The 17386-nt window shown below is 39.6% G+C and overlaps 1 protein-coding gene across 1 annotated transcript in view; it reads left to right on the plus strand.

The window, feature by feature from the left end:
• The first annotated feature begins 292 nt into the window (after positions 1-292).
• The window catches only part of LOC120929487 (retinol dehydrogenase 7-like), a 64647-nt gene continuing 47553 nt past the window's right edge, over positions 293-17386 (plus strand). Inside the window, exon 1 of the mRNA XM_040340963.1 lies at positions 293-377. The gene's annotated coding sequence lies outside the window, so the exon portion shown is untranslated. The remainder of the gene's footprint in view (positions 378-17386) is intronic.

The following is a 17386-nucleotide window of genomic DNA, read 5'->3' on the forward strand; positions in this document are numbered from 1 at the left end:
TCTGGCAAAAAGTAAGTCTATCCTGGATTGTAATCAAACTGCTAGTTTGATGTTATCTAGATGTTGCAATGTGCTCTTGGAAAGTTGAAAGCAGAAAATGTTATTGCAGCTTTTGGCCAAAATTGTAGAGTTCCCAAGGAGTAGCTCACCTCAGCATCAGCAATAAGCATCCAGAACTATATTGGATGTACTCAGTCCTTAACTTTATTTCCGGAAACCAAGCTAAATTAAACAGACTGGTTTGTTCCAGATCTTTTATTTCTACTCCCTCCCTCCTCCTGTGAATCATACCTTTTATAAAGTTTTCTACAGTTTTCTTTTACCTTCCAGACTACAGCTGCTCAGGACCTACTACTGTCATATCTACAGGTGTTAAGGTATGTGGGGGGAGGGGGGGGGGGTATGAATCTAAAGTTGCATGTACTTTTTTTAAATTTTGGATGCAAGCAATGATTATAATGTTCGTAGCCCCTTTCTGCAACATGGGCAACATGCTCATGCATGCCCCCATAATCAAAGGTAGGATTTGTCTATTTTTGTTTTATATTACAGGGTACAGTTTGTTAATCGGAAAAAAAAACTATAATTTTGTGGAAATACCCAAAGTTAAGTGGGCTGGATACATAGTGGGTGGTTGCTTCTCTCTGCTGCATGAGTGTTTACCTCCTGAATAAAGAAACACATTTTATAAAGTATATCTAAATCCTAACTGAATGACATGTAACTAATGTGCTAAGGGTAAATCAGAGAGAAAGGAAAGTATAATTGGAAGATTATAACAAAAAAAAAATTAAGTTAGAATGAATATATGTATAGTACAGTAAAATATTCTCATTTTTTTTTTATTTTACAGGGTTCAGATAAGCTCATACTATGGAGTGCACTCTCTTCTTTGGTATTCTATCCTCTTTTTCTATTCTTATCCCCCTCTTTTCTTTGGCTTACCTCTTTCCTTATACCCTCTCTGCACTGTCATGGAGATGGACGTTATAACATATGTTACAATGAGTATATCATTAAAGGGAAGGATATTATACTCTGTCCAAATGTTGAATTTAGTGTCAGTGGCCCGGATTCAGAGAGCAGTTACGACGGCGTATCTCCGGATACGCCGTCGGAACTCTGAGTTGCGGGGTCGCATCTATGCGACTGATTCATAGAATTAGTTACGCATAGATTTCCCTAAGATCCGACCGGCGTAAGTGTCTTACACCGTCGTATCTTAGGCTGCATATTTACGCTGGCCGCTAGGTGGCGCTTCCGTATATTTACGCAAGGAATATGCAAATTAGGTAGATACGCCGATTCAGAAACGTACTTCCGCCCGGCGCATTTTTTTACGTCGTTTACGTTAGGCTTTTTCCAGCGTAAAGTTACCCCTGCTATCTGAGGGGTATCCTATGTTAAGAATTTTGAAAATTTTACGTCGTTTGCCTAAGTCGTTCGCGAATAGGGCTGTACGTAAGTTACATTCATGTCTAAAGCATTGACCATTTGCGGCGTAATTTCGAGCATGCGCACTGGGATTCTTTCACGAACGGTGCATGCGCCGTTCATAAAAAACATCAAATACGTGGGGTCACACTAAATTTCGGGTAAAACACATCCACATCATCCACATTTGAATTAGGCGGGCTTACGCCAGACCACATACGTTACGCCGCCGTAACATAGGGCGCAAGTTCTTTCTGAATACGGAACTTGCGCCCTAATTTACGGCAAATCTCTCTGAATCCGGGCCAGTATTTCTAGACCACACTGATCCCATGATGAATGGGATAGAGGATACTGGCCTCACGGTTGTGTTACCATGATCTTTCCCCTCCTTCCATCTATCGAGTGTGGGGGAGCGACGAGGAAACCTTAAGATACTTATAGTCGCCTCCAGGGTGCATAAATGTAGTTTTGTTGTATAATTTTCCTTTCTTTTTTTTTATATCCCTGATATGGGGTAACAGGTTTGAAGGTGATAAGATGTTAACTCTTCCCAAAATGTTCTCTGTACTGCGATAAAGCTTTACGATACATTGTTCAATCTTTTAACTTTCTAATTGTTCTGTAATCTTCAAGAAATATAATTGAAACAGAAAAAAAAAATATTTTACAAACACTAAATTAAAATTAACTGTGGGAGAGCCCCCGGAAAACATTTAAATGTGAAACCTCGAAAAAACATTTAAACGTGAAACCTCGAAAAACAATTAAACGTGCCAAAACTTTGAAAAAATGTATTAGTAAAAAGACACTTTAAAAAAAAAAACATCCTTGTGAAAATGAAAGATACCTTTAAATGTAATATGTGTTATTTTTTTTGTAAATATATTATAGAACGCTAAATAAACAAATAAATAAATAAACGCTCTAGATGGAAGGGAGCGAAAGAAATACCACAGGGCAGATTGTTCCACAAATTTTGTGATTTATTTTTTAGGGGGCTTAAAATGCAATGTTTTATAAGGGAAAACAATTTGCCATGTAAAAAAGAAAAATCAGGATTTATGAATATTAATATGGTATAAAAACAGGGAACATGTGCTCCATGACTGGACGTCATTTCAATTTAGAACATAATAGAGACCTTAGACGATTTTTATATACGGGTTCTGGATCAAATCTATACAGAAATTTACTAAGGCTAGAAAACACATGGATATATAGATTTAACAGCAATTTTCCATCTGGATTAAATAAAAATAATGGATTTTAGCCCCTTTCTGTTTCAATGATTTTTTTACTTTTACAAAATAAGAGTTTTACAGACATTCAGTCCCTTTTCTTTAATTGAAAAGGGAAAAAAAAGAAAGTGTAATAGCACGATTCCCATTTATTTGTGGTTTCTTTGTTTTTCTCTATATTTTTGATGAAAATTATGTTCTTTTATATTGATTTGTCTGTGTTACGAGTACATTTTCAAAATGCCGCGTACACACGACCGTTTTTCGGGTTCTAAAAAATGAATTTTTTTTATATTAAATAAAAAACGATCGTGTGTGGGCTTCAGAGCATTTTTCGGGTTCTAAAAAATGGGCAATTTTTTTCGAACATGCTCTATTTTTTCACAACGTGTTTAACGTTGTTTTTAAGGTTGTAAAAAATGGTCGTGTGTGGGCTTTAACGGAGTGAAAAATCTGCACATGCTCAGAAGCAAGTTATGAGATGGGAGAGCTCGTTCTGGTAAAACTACCGTTCGTAATGGAGTAAGCACATTCATCACGCTGTAACAGACAGAAAAGCGCGAATCGTCTTTTACTAACACGGAATCAGCTAAAGCAGCCCCAAGGGTGGCGTCACCTGCATGGAACTTCCCCTTTATAGTGCCGTCGTACGTGTTGTACGTCACCGCGCTTTCCTAGAGCATTTTTTTTTCAAGATCGTGTGTAGGCAAGGCCGTTTTAATGATCGGGTTGAAAAAAAACTTTTTTTCTAGACCCTTAAAAACATTTTTAGAACCCGAAAAACGGTCGTGTGTACGCGCATAAGCCTGTCTCATTGTGACAAAAAATGTATGCCTCTCTGGGAAGTTGAAGGTGCCTGTTTCCCCTTTAAAGCTGAAGTATGACCAAAAATGATGTGTGGCTATTCCTACAGGAAAGATAAGTTAACTCTAATGATGTGTTCCCTACCTCTGGCTGCTGCTGCATTTGTTACATATTTGGCAGTACACTAGTAGATTTTTGAATGTCCGTACAAACATATGCACATAAATTCTCATCAGTACAATCGATAACATGACGAATGTAGTTTCGAATGTAATTCAAAATAAATTTGCTTTTAACTTTTGATTTTTCGAATGAATGGACTTTCCTGAATGAAATACACATACACTGTTAGTAATTTGTTCATTCAAGAAAACATTTCCATTCTGCGTCTTCAAATTTCCTTTCCCTCAGTGTCATTTGACCTAACCAATGATTAGAAAAACAAAATGCACATTCTTAAAACGAATTTTCAAATGAAATTGAGGCAGCAGTCTACTGTTGAGACTTTTGGTTCTATCTGCAGTACATTGATTATCGTGGGTCCCTCGTTTGGAGGTGCTGAGTGCATGACGCACATTGATCAGTGTACTGAGTGCCTGCTGCCTGAGTAAAAGTATGATTTGAAATGAACGCTGGAGCAGCCAGACCTAATTTATTTGTACTGTGAAAATGGTCAAAAAACTTTTTTGGCCATACTTTAGCATTAACCACTTGCTTACTGGGCACTTAACTGTTAATTAATTTTTTAGAACCCGAAAAACGGTCGTGTGTACGCGGCATTTTGAAAACTGTTAGTAATTTGTTCATTCAAGAAAACATTTCCATTCTGCGTCTTCAAATTTCCTTTCCCTCAGTGTCATTTGACCCAACCAATGATTAGAAAAACAAAATGCACATTCTTAAAACAAATTTTCAAATTAAATTGAGGCAGCAGTCTACTGTTGAGACTTTTGGTTCTATCTGCAGTACATTGATTATCGTGGGTCCCTCGTTTGGAGGTGCTGAGTGCATGACGCACATTGATCAGTGTACTGAGTGCCTGCTGCCTGAGTAAAAGTATGATTTGTAATGAACGCTGGAGCAGCCAGACCTAATTTATTTGTACTGTGCAATTGGTCAAAAAACTTTTTTGGCCATACTTTAGAGTTAATCACTTGCTTACTGGGCACTTAACCCCCCCCCCCCCTCCTGCCCAGACCAATTTTCAACTTTCAGCGTTGATGCACTTTGAATGACAATTGCGCGGTCATACAACATATAGCTTTCTTTTGATGGTATTTGATCACCTCTGTGGTTTTTATTTTTTGTAAAACCGATAAAAACATTTTTTTTTTATATTTTGTTATACAATTTTGCAAACAGGTAATTTTTCTCCTTCATTGATGTATGCTGATGGGGCTGCACTGATGGGCACCGATTGGCTGCACTGATGGGCACAGATGGGCTGCATTGATGGGCACCGATAAGGCACCACTGGTGGGTACTGATGGTGGGACTGATGGGTGGAACTGAGGGGCATTGATAGGTGGCACTGGTGGGCACTGAGAAGTGGCACTAATAGATGGCATTGATAGGTGGCAATGATGGGTGTCAGTGATGGGCACTGATAGACACTGGTAGGTTACACTGATAGGAAGCATTACAAGGTGGCACTGATGAGGTACTGATTTTCACCACTGGTGGGCATTAATAGGTGGCACTGTGGGCACTGGCAGGTGGGCACAGATAAGGCAGAATTGCCTCTTCCTCTTCAGGACCGGTGTCCCTTGTACACAAGCCGGTGATCGGCTTTTTTTTCTCCTCACGCTGTCAGCGTGGGGAGAAAAAAAAACAATTACCGATCCTTTGTTTTTTACATCATGTGATCAGCTGTCATTGGCTGACAGCTGATCACGTAGTAAGGGGCCAGGACCGGCCCCTTACACGGATCTGTAATCACCCGAATCTCAGTGACTCGGTGATCACAGCGCGCGGCACGCACGCCCCCTGCAGGGGGCGCTCGTTGCACTGCAAAGGGGAGGACGTCTATTGACGTCCTCCCGGATTTTCAGGTCCACGCTGTAGCCATCAGTCCACTATAGTGGTTAAACGGTATCTCTTTTGTGGGGAAACAAATAGGGGAAAAAAACATATACAATTGCTACACAAGTCATATTGTAAAATAATTTTATTAAAATTACCTTTCCTTTTTAATCTTCGGCACTGTCATTTTCTGTAAAATTAATTGCAATATGGCAACCTGGAATTCTTTCTGTGCAGGAAACCCCCCAGAAATGTAATTTCCTGCTGAGTGATTGGCTCACTAATCTTTCCAGGACTCTACACTAAGATACAAGTCCGATTTTAGGCATCCCCTGCAACTAAAATTACATTTTTGGTGAGATAATCGCAAAGGGTTAATAATTTCTAAAGGGATACAGACACCGCAAGTCACTCCTATTCAGATTCACTCTGGACATTACAAGCAGATTTTTCTTCAGAGCATAAGTGGGTAGGACTCTAGAGCAAAATTGGTTAAAATCATTGCAAAGTATATAGATCCCGGAGAGGAGATCGTTTTGTTTTTTTCCCCTCAACAAAAATGGAGCTACGTGCATTTCCAAAAAGCATGTGTTTTCTATCTACAAACTCCCAAACAAAATAAATGACTAAACAAATAACTGCTGTAAAGCACTTTTGACACTGATGAGTTTTTGGTGACAAAAGTACATGAAAAGTACCATTCCTAATTAAATCCCATGTGAGTGTTTACACTGCAGGTGCCCTGTACTTTGAAAAGTCATGCATGCTGCATCTTTGGAGCAGTTTTTCAAAAGCGCATCAAAAAGGAACCTTCCATTGTAAGTCAATGGGAACGCATCAAAAATGTATCCTTGTGAAAGTGGCCTTCAGGTGGTTGTAAAGGCTCCAGGCTTTTTACCTTCTGTGTGCAGCTGCACCCCCAGCCCACCCTTCCCCAATATTTATCTGAACCCCCTTTTGACCCAGCGATGTGCACAGGAGCCTTGGCTATCCTGGGTCTCTCCCTCCACATTGGCTGAGACAGCAGTGGTAGACACTGGCTCCCACTATTGTCAATCACAGCCAGTAAACCATCGAAGATAGAGCAGGGATGGGGCCTAGCCGTGATCTGTGTGTGATTGGACACACAAAGCAGTGGCTCAGGAGCAAGCTGCTTGCTATGGGGACACTAGACAGGAGGAGAAGGGGCATGAAGTGCCAGCGGGGGACTCAAAAAGAGAGGAGGATTGGGGCTGCTCTGTGCAAAACCACTGCACAGAGCAGGTAAATATAACATGTTGTTTTTTTTTGTTTTTTAATTAACCTTTAAAATTGTACGCTAAACAGAAGCACATCAGTGTCAAGGGGACCTAAATCTAGTAAAACATTGGTAATAAGAAATGGTAATGTATGCTTACAAAGCGAAAAAAGTGTTTGTTTGTTTTTTAATAAAAATTAGCAATATACACTAGAATATATACTAGAATATACACTAGAATATAGAATATTCATAAGACAAAAAAATGCTATACGAATGTGACAAATATTGGAAAATCACCTCATTTCCTGTATTATGATTATTTCCTCTGATTGTTTGTGCAAATCGTGTAGCCCTAATGCAATATTATTATTATTTTTTTTCAGTCCGGAAAAAAAATATCACATTAAGGCCATTAGATGGTGCTTATGCTCATAGCAAATAATCATATTACACAAAATACAGCAATTTTTCATTGCCGTTGTGTAAATGTTTGTCACAAGTGTGAGGCCCCATACACACGAGAGGATTTATCCGCAGATACGGTCCAGCGGACCGTATCCGCGGATAAATCCTCTTGAGGATTTCAGAAGATTTCTATGCGATGGCGTGTACACACCATCGCATTGAAATCCGCGCTGAAATCCTCTGGCGATGACGTGTCGCGCCGTCGCCGCTATTATGACGCGGCGACGGGCGCGACGCTGTCATATTAGGAATTCAACGCATACGTCAAATCATTACGACGCGTGCGGGGAATCCCTTTGGACGGATGGATCCGGTAAGTCTGTACAGACGAGCGGATCCATCCGTTGGAATGGATTCCAGCAGATGGATTTGTTGTGCATGTCAGCAAATATCCGATCTGCTGGAATCCATCCCAGAGGAGATTTCTCCGCGGAAACAGATCCGCTGGCGTGTACACACCATAGGATCTATCCGCAGAAACCCATTTGCTGGGATTTATCTGCGGATAGATTCTATCGTGTGTATGGGGCCTTAGTGTTTTTTTTTTGTTTTTTTTTTTCTTAGGTAGACCCCAATGTATCAGAAAAGAGGTTAATAATGTTTATAATGTTAGGGTAATAAGTAACAAATGTTTAGGTGTTTAACAAATTATTCAGTCATTAGAACAATTTAATTGGTGAGGATTGGAATAGTTTGAAATGGCAAAACATACAAAATGTATGAGATTACAATATCTTAAAGCTTTGTTAACATCCAGTTATTGATGGGTGCCTTGATTAAAGACTCCAGGAGGAATTCTATTTGATCTGTTAATATATGTAGCAAAGTCTCATTGCATAACTTTTGTCTCCTAAGGACACACTATTTAGCACAGATCACTGAAATTATTTCATTCTGATCTGCAGGCAGATTAATGTATTAGAGAAGGAATGTTCTCAAGCCAGCTTAAAACTGGAAACTAGTGTAGCTAGCTATTGGACTCCAGGACAATGCTGAACTCCAGCCAAAAATAACTAAATTAAAAATGAATGGCCCAGTACCAAAAATAGCTTTTTCTGCAATATTCAGCTAGTTTTTCTGCTACAAGATGTTCTTAGCCTGATCGCCAGCATCATTCAAACTACTTTCTCTAAGTCCAGGTCATTTTGGACCTGCCCCAGCCTGTGATTGGACAGTGAATAGAGAAGCAGCACTCTAACAAGCTCATCTCTGTCACATTGCTCTTTCCTCCTATCAGCATGATTCTTGTCAGCGCTTAAACTGATTGCCTCCTTTGTACCACTTCTGCTCTGCTGAACAGGAACTGCAAGCTGATACCACTAGAGCTGGGGTGCTCAACCTTTTTGAAAAGCGTGAACCACTGGTAATGGGTCGTGGGCAGGGCCGCCATCAGGAATTATGGGGCCCCTTACACAGCTTCAGGCATGGGCCCCCTGGAGCAGAGAACCGGGGGGGGGGGGGGGGCTGCCGCCATAAATTGAGAAGCGGGGGGGGGGCTGCCGCGGATTGAGAAGCGGGGGGGGGCCTTTACACAAAAACGAAGAAATAAAGAAAAAAATATATAAAGAAAGGGGGGTAGCCATCCGGGGCCCTGGGGACCTCTGGGCCCTTTAATAAAAATAAAAAATATATATAAAAAAATATATATATTTTTTTAAAAAGGGGGTTGCCATCTGGGCCCTTTAATAATATATATATATATATATATAAAAATGTATGTATGTGTGTGTGTGTGTATATATATATATATATATATATATATATATATATATATAGATATATATATAGATATATATATATATATAAAGAAATTGCAAAAAAGGGGGGTTGCCATCCAGGGCCCTGGGGACCTCAGGGCCCTTTAATAATAATAAAAAAAAAAAATATATATATATATATATATATATATATAAACAAAAATAAAAAAATAAACATTTAATAAAAAAAAGGGGGGGTTTGCCACACATGGGGCCCTGGGGACCTCTGAGCCCTTTAATAATATATATATATATATATATATATATATATATATATATATATATATAAAAATATATATAAAGACAAAAAAATATATATATAAAAAAATATATATAAAAAAAATATTTTTTTTTATAAAAAAGGGGGGTTGCCATCCGGGGCCCTGGGGACCTCTGGGCCATTTAATAATAATAATAATAATAATATTATATATATATATGGGGACCTCCGGACCTCTAAAAAAAAAATGGCTCTTTATTAAAAAATAAAATAAAAATATATATAAAAAATATTATTTTTTATAAAAAATAAATAAAAAAAGGGGGGTTGCCATCCGGGGCCTCCGGGCCCCTGGGGACCTCCGGACCTCTAAAAAAAATATTTGCCCTAAAAAAAAAAAAAAAAAAAAATTTTTATTTTTTTTTTTTTTTTTTAAAGGGGGTTGCCATCCGGGCCCCTGGGGACCTCCGGGCCCCTTACAGGTGTAATGTCTGTACCCCCCTGATGGCGGCCCTGGTCGTGGGCACCAATGAAATTAAATGATTCAGAATTTCTAAAACAAGGTCTGTGGACAATCTAAACAAAAAAACAGACCAGGGAAGTGCATGAGCCAATAGTGCAATAAACACAATAAATTACACATAATGCACTCACATGTTCCCAGAATGACACCAAGCTCATCACACATCTGTGAAAATCCACCTTCAGAATACCTGTATGGATGACACTAGATGTAATCCACTCAGTGTCTGTATTTTAGCAAGAAAGGGGAGAGCGGCTTTTGTGTATGACAGCCGCAGGGATTATGGTGGACCAGCCATCATTCAGTAGAGTGGCATGTACCCAAAAAAAGGCTGTGCGGGTTGCCATAGTTACAAGGCTGTGCGGGTTGCCATTTCGGGGGCATGCGAGTGTCATTTTATCTTTGCTTAAAGCGGAGTTCCGGCCACAATTTCACTTTTTAAATATAAATACCACTGTACTACACAAGCTTAATGTATTCTAGTAAAGTTAGTCTGTAAACTAAGGTCCGTTTTGTTAGGTTGTTACAGCATTTAGACACTTTATAAAATAGAAATTGACTGGGGCCATCTTAAGTGTGGGCATCATGAAGCCAGACTGTATGACTTCCTGGATTTCAGCCTTGCAGATCTCGCACATGCTCAGTGCTGCACAAGTAGTGTCAGATCAGGTTTCAGCACCTGTGCTGTTCAAGTCACATGATTCTTTGAGACTGGGGAGTGCACAGACTCCTGGAAAGTTACACCCACTACATTCCCAGGAGTCTGTGCGGTGTAGGTTAGGAAGCATTAAGCATCTAGGTGCAGGAAGTGGGAAGATTAACTATTCTGCCTAGCAACAACACTTTGAAGGCATCTAAAAAAAAAAAAAAAAAATTTGTAAAGGACTAATGACATTTTTTTAAAACTACTGATGTAATGTTATATTTATGGGTGGAACTCCACTTTAATAAAGAAGTTGCACTAGGTCATACGCTTGTAGTATAATTTGTATTAATATGTTTTTTGTTTGGTTTATATTGTTGTGGTAGAAGGCAATTAAGAATAATTCAGAAAAATAAGGAAAACCTAGAGATGGCTTCAATCTTAAGAGCCAGGGATGTCTGAGCAGTTTGGTTGTGAATCGATTCTAATTTGAACCGATTTAAGTGGGGGAATATGTAGTAGTATATGTGGTAATATGTTGGGTGTTATATATATGTATAGATATATATGCGTATATTTCTATATATATGTATCTATATTATATAAGTCCAACATATACAGGCCAGATTTCGAACCTGTAATTCAATGATAAGTCTATTTTACACATCAGACCTGTAATTACATGTTACAAGTCAAAAGAGGTTTGTCTATTGTCAAAAAGGCAGAGACAGGATGGAGTCGTTTTTAGTGTTGAGCAGAATACGCCATATTCGATTTCGCGATATATCTCGAATATATAGTCGAATATTCGAGATATATTCGCTAAATTCGAATATTCGTGATATTTTATCGAAATGAAATGATTGCGAATTTTCGCTATTGCGAATGCGAAAATAATTGCGAAATTTCGATAACTGCGGTAGGAGCACTCTGATTGGCTCAGAATATTCTTGATATTTTTTCGAAATTTCGCAAAATGCGAATGCGATATTTACTGCGCAATTTTCGACAAATGCTGTAGGAGCACTCTGATTGGCTCAGAATATTCGTGATATTTTACAATACAAAATAATTGCGAATATTCGGCAAATGCGGAAGGAGCACTCTGATTGGCTCAGAATATTCTTGATATTTTACAATACAAAATAATTGCGAATATTCGGCAAATGCGGAAGGAGCACTCTGATTGGCTCAGAATATTCTTGATATTTTACAATACAAAATAATTGCGAATATTCGGCAAATGCGGAAGGAGCACTCTGATTGGCTCAGAATATTCTTGATATTTTACAATACAAAATAATTGCGAATATTCGGCAAATGCGGAAGGAGCACTCTGATTGGCTCAGAATATTCGTGATATTTTACAATAGAAAATAAAAAGTGTTTTGCATTGGTGGTGATTCTTTACTCTATCCATCTGTCACAGCCGTTTGTCAATCAAACACCTTGAAGATTGAACACGTTCATGCTGCATGCTTTGGACTTTTTTTCACTTCACATATCAAAGACATTTTTATGAAAGATTATTTTTCTATTATTGGGACTATATTTCTTTATATATTTGTTTCACTGTGTATTTCACAAGTTATTTGCGCTTGCTTATTTTATAATTTGCCCACATGTCTTGTCACTAGACATATTTTTTATTCTTGTAGAGCGACTCCATTTTCTGTCTTGTATTAATTTATGTTGTATAACATTTTTGAGTTGCTGCTGTATTCTCCCCTTTTTTTAAGGTATGCGCAATTTTTTCCTTCTTACAAAAAAAAATAATATCAAACATACAAATATTCATAACAGAAACATACACAAAGCCCCCCCCCCCCTTTTGCATCAGAGACAATCAGAGTTCTCCTACCACAGTTATCGAAAATTCGCAATCATTTTCGCATTCGCATTAGCGAAAATTCGCAATTTTTTTTTTTTATATTCGGCAACATAAAAGGATCGCCTCAGCTTAGCTACTCGGCCCAGGGTCTCTAATCATACCAGCAATGCTTTTAGACGTCGATAGGATGTGATCTGTTTTAAAAATAAAATTGAAAAAATGCGAATATTCGGAATTGCGAATATTCACCGCGAAATTCGAAATATATCGCGAATACTCGAATATGCTATATTCGAGCCGAATATTGGCAATACGAATATTCGTGAGCAACACTAGTCGTTTTTACATATCAAACCATTACTCAGATCACATGCAATCTAATTACTTATTAGAGGGGACTTATTGGTATGCAATGATGTATACTAATTAGCTCCCTAATACTAATTAGTGACTTTGTCAATGGATAAAGAGATAGGAAGTCTAGTTTACATATCAAACCATTACCCAGATCACATGCAATCTAATTACTTATTAGAGGGGGCTTATTAGTATGCAAGGATGCATACTAATTAGTGACTTCGGCTGAATCATTTACCTGCTACAGGATGTGTTTCCTGCCTTTCAAATAAAAGATGACCAATCAAATTGCTCAGCTATTCAGTAAAACAAGCAATTAAAATCTTGTGACAGAGAGAATGTATCCACGGTTTTCTCTCTGTATGGGTTTGGAGACATAGGGCTCTGAAGAGATTTGAATTATATTCTGTTGGACTTTTGTATGATCTGTGGACTTTGGACTTTGTATGTTATTGGAAGTTAATTAAATTTGCGTTCTCTGGAGAACCTGGTGTGAGTTTCTCCGGAACAACGTAATTTATAGTCCTCATACTAACATCTAAGATATTAATTATCTAACCGGACTACTGGGCACTATACATACACATCTAGATCACTACAACACTTCCCTGGTTTATTGTTTTTTACTTATTTTTTTTTATTTTTCTTTATTAATCATATTAGGTTTGAGGTCATGGGCCACATCAGAATGCTCAACAGGCCATGAATTGAGAATAACACAAAATAAGAGCGCAAAGCCGCCCTAGTGTAACTCGGCTTTAAAATGGTAAAGTTCAAAACACTACAATGGTCAAACTCACATTGTGTGAATATAGATACAGCATAAAGATTCCACTGTGGCTGTACTCCTAAAACCACCTAAAGATCCCAACAGGGGAAGGGGGAGCTGTGGACATTCAACCTAGCTGCCCATATCCTGGCAGCACATCAGAGGCTATCCACCACCACGCTCGATGCGCAGATCCTAATGCGCATGCGCCTGGTCCAGCCGGCGTGGCTCTCTGAGGACACACAAACCCACACAAGCAGGATACAGGGAGGGGGGGGAGAGAGTGAGGACATCACACAGTTGCCATGACAATGCACTTCAGAGGCATGGCCTCCTTCCTCAGGTCAGTGTGGTGGTGGATAGCCTCGGATGTGCTGCCAGGATCCGAGTAGCTAGGTTGAATGTCCATGGCTCCCAGTTTCCCTGTCGGGATCTTGAGGTGGTTATAGAAGTGCGGCCACAGTGGAATCTTTATCCTGTATCAGTGCACCTGCTAGTTTTTTTCTTTTGTGTGTATTTTTCGTCATGAGTTGAGCATGCCTGCACTAGAGTGTTTATATCTCAAAGCCCTCCCCTTGTAAGATGGACTACCGTTGGCCAAACTGCTAGAACCACCTGCCCTGCTTGAGTGCTTCCGTCACATACTGCTTCCTCCAGTCTGAATATAGATATTAAATATTATAGCTGCATGTTACAACCAAGAACTAAGCAGCACTCGTTTGGCTGCAAAGCTGGAACTGTTTATTTGAACAATAGTACAAGCTATTATACACTTGAAGGAGGTTCCCCTCCTGATCATATTGAATAGATTTACCTCAAATAGTGGGATTTTAAAGGCAATTAATAATGAAGAAAAAAATAACTAATTTCCCCCTCCTGATCATATTACCCTAACAATACAAACTGTAACCAGAAACACAAATTAACATGAGCTAATTAACTAGTCATTTAACCAGCCTAGGTGACTCAGAGATCTGACCTTTCAGGTCAGGCTTGCCGTCTTCTACCTCAGAAGACACAATACACATTATCATAAGTATAAACACAGAACTGCTTCAGACAATAGCATACCTACTTACAATAAACACATTATGGCAGAGGGCCCCAGACAGGTGGCTTGCTGATGACATCAGCATCTGCTATGAGTCCCACACTGGCAGAGACCATCATGGCCTTTTTAATAATGTCCTTTTGCATTACATAACAGAACATCTTCCTAAATGCTTGTAGCTCCCTCACATGCCAGGGCCCATAGTCGGTAGGCAAGAGGCTAGCATTCAGTCCTTTCCAAAAGCCTCTGTTCCAGGTGAGTCTATCACAACATTCACATACTGACAGAACTCTTGGGCACACACTGCCATATACAAGATACATTTTTCTGTAGCAATCAGGTGTGAAACACAAGCCCCTTCCTCTCACTCCTCCTTGGGAGTGTTGAAACCAACTTCCCTGTATATTACAGCATTCACCATAGTCACATTCCGCTTCTGTTACCAAGATTTACATGGTGCCTTTCTGTAGTATAGTCACTCCATCTCACTCTAAATCTCATCCCAGCCGGACACGGTTTTCTTTTTCTACTCTCTCCTTTGCTCTACCTTTTGGATTAGATTGCTTCTTCTGGTTGTTGATCTTAAAAATCTTACCTTTACTTTGCTGTAAAGTTATAACCATTGTTTGATGGTACAGAAAAGTCATAATATTCAGTGTATTCTATTGGGTTGAGGTCTGTGCAGACCAGTCAAGTTCCTCCACCCCAAACTCGTTCATCCATTTCTTTATGGACCTTGCTTTGTGTACTGGTGCGTAGTCATGTTGGAACAGGAAGGGGCCACCCCAAACTGTTCCTACAAAGTTGGGAGCATGAAATTGTCCAAAATGCTGACACCTTAAGTGTTCCCTTCACTGGAACTAAGGGGCCAAGCCCAACTATAATCCCTCCTCCACTAAATGATTTGGATCAGTGCACAAAGCAAGGTCCATAGGTGGATGAGCGAGTTTGTGGTGGAGGAACTTGACTGGCCTGCACAGAGTCCTGACCTCAACTCGATAGAACACCTTTGAAATGAATTAGAGCAGAGACTGCGAGCCAGGCCTTCTCGTCCAACATCAGTGCCTGACCTCACAAATGTGTATGGTCAAACATTCCCATAGACACACTCCTAAACCTTGTGGACAGCCTTCTCAGAAGAGTTGAAGCTGTTATAGCTGAAAAGGTTGGGCCAGCTCAATATTGAACCCTAGGGACTAAGTTGCCATTAAAGTTCATGTAAGTGTAAAGGCAGGCACCCCAATACTTTTGGTAATGCAGTGTATCTACTTTAACTAATAAAATGAGAAATTATGATGTTATGCTTCCCCAATGGACTTCTTCAATGAAGAATAACCAGAATACTGGGCTAACCGCAACACATTGTGTTAGGATGTTGTGGGAGGTAAGTAAAGAATATGCAAATGTAAAATCTGCGCAACAGCCTAAATACAGCTGCTAGCGCAAAAAAAGTGCTGTGCTAATATAATGACAATTATTTTAAATAAACTTTTTATATAAAGAATTATGAAACATTGAACTCTGTAGTGAAAATTCAAAACAGCATAAACTCTTTAAGCCCGGGATCAAACAGGAACTCTTGCATAGACCCAACAGAGGTAACTAACTTTCAGATGCAATGCAGATTATATGAATCAACATCACATTTCCATTTAATCCTTGATTTCAATTAACTCAACTGGTTAACACAACCTCTCAGAGGGACAGCAATCAGCCAAACTCAAAGAAAAGCAATAGCAACTTAGTGCTTACTGCTATTCACTTCACTATGTAAAACAAATAAAATATACACTCACTTGGATGTGGCAAAAACAGACCCTTCACAATACAAAAGTGGCACTGTGTACAGAAACCTGGAAATAACAGAAAAAAAACTGATACATGCAGTTCACAATGTCTTCTCTCCTGGATCGTTGCATGGAAATCTTTTCATGGGAGGATGGTGAGCAGTGGCTGCCTGTCCATAGACGATGCACGGGCGCTGCCCCTCTCCCCCAAGTTAGTCCCCCCCCCCCCAAAAAAAAATACTTATGCTACCAAAGGGCCCCAGTGACTTACTGGGTCCCCACATCTACTGAGAAGATCCCAGGCTGTATGCCGCTCGGTGGGGGATCGGCTTGAGGAGAACCCGGAGGCAGGTTATCCAAAAGGGCTTGAACGAACCATCGGGGATCTGGTGACCGGAACATTGACAGGTACACTTGCACTGTCAACCGGTGACCCTAGCTCAATTTACTGGGAGGATTTGCTCTGCTATTCAAAGTAAACCTTGCACTAGGCCTGTGGCAGAGGCCCCAATATTCAATCAGAGCCAAGTCTGTGGCAGAGACTTGGTCTTCCCAGAAACCTTAAGTGGCACTCCGGCTGCCAGGCCTGTGGCAGGGGTCTGTCCGGAGTCACTTCACCCACTCTGGCTGGAGTGGCGACGTATTGATGCAACTACAGAATAGCAGGATTGCTTTTCTTTATCCAAAGCCTGATACGGCAGAGTTCCTGTGTTTCATCAACCTTTCCTGTCTACCTCAAGTTGATGTTGGTCGTGTTGGACCAAGGAAATAAAGCATTCAGAAAACTTCATCTACCGATTGGACATTCAATTACTGCTCTACTCACTACCTTCACCCCTAGACAACACATAGAGGTAACTTAATATGCCGATCCCAAAAAAATCAGCGGCTCCTGAGGGGGTAGCGCTACATATTGTTTTTTTTCGTGATACCAGAGTGCAGGTTCTCCTGTAGGAGGTCCTTTATAGAACCTTTACTAGTTTGCTATACACGAGACAGAATGCAAATATCCACAAGGATGTCAATGAATATGCTATATTATTTGACACCTAGGGGTTGCATCAAAACTATTGCATTGGGGGAACGCAATGTAAAATGTGCTTTTTATTGCACGTTAAAGCAACAAACCTTAAAGAATAGGTTCACCTTTACCCACATGTTACACCCATATTTAGGGTGTAAAATGTAATAGATATGTGCATTCCCGTTCGTACAAATGTTATTTTCGTACGAAAATGTTCA

Source organism: Rana temporaria, chromosome 2, assembly GCF_905171775.1.
Source record: "Rana temporaria chromosome 2, aRanTem1.1, whole genome shotgun sequence".
Taxonomy (NCBI): domain Eukaryota; kingdom Metazoa; phylum Chordata; class Amphibia; order Anura; family Ranidae; genus Rana; species Rana temporaria.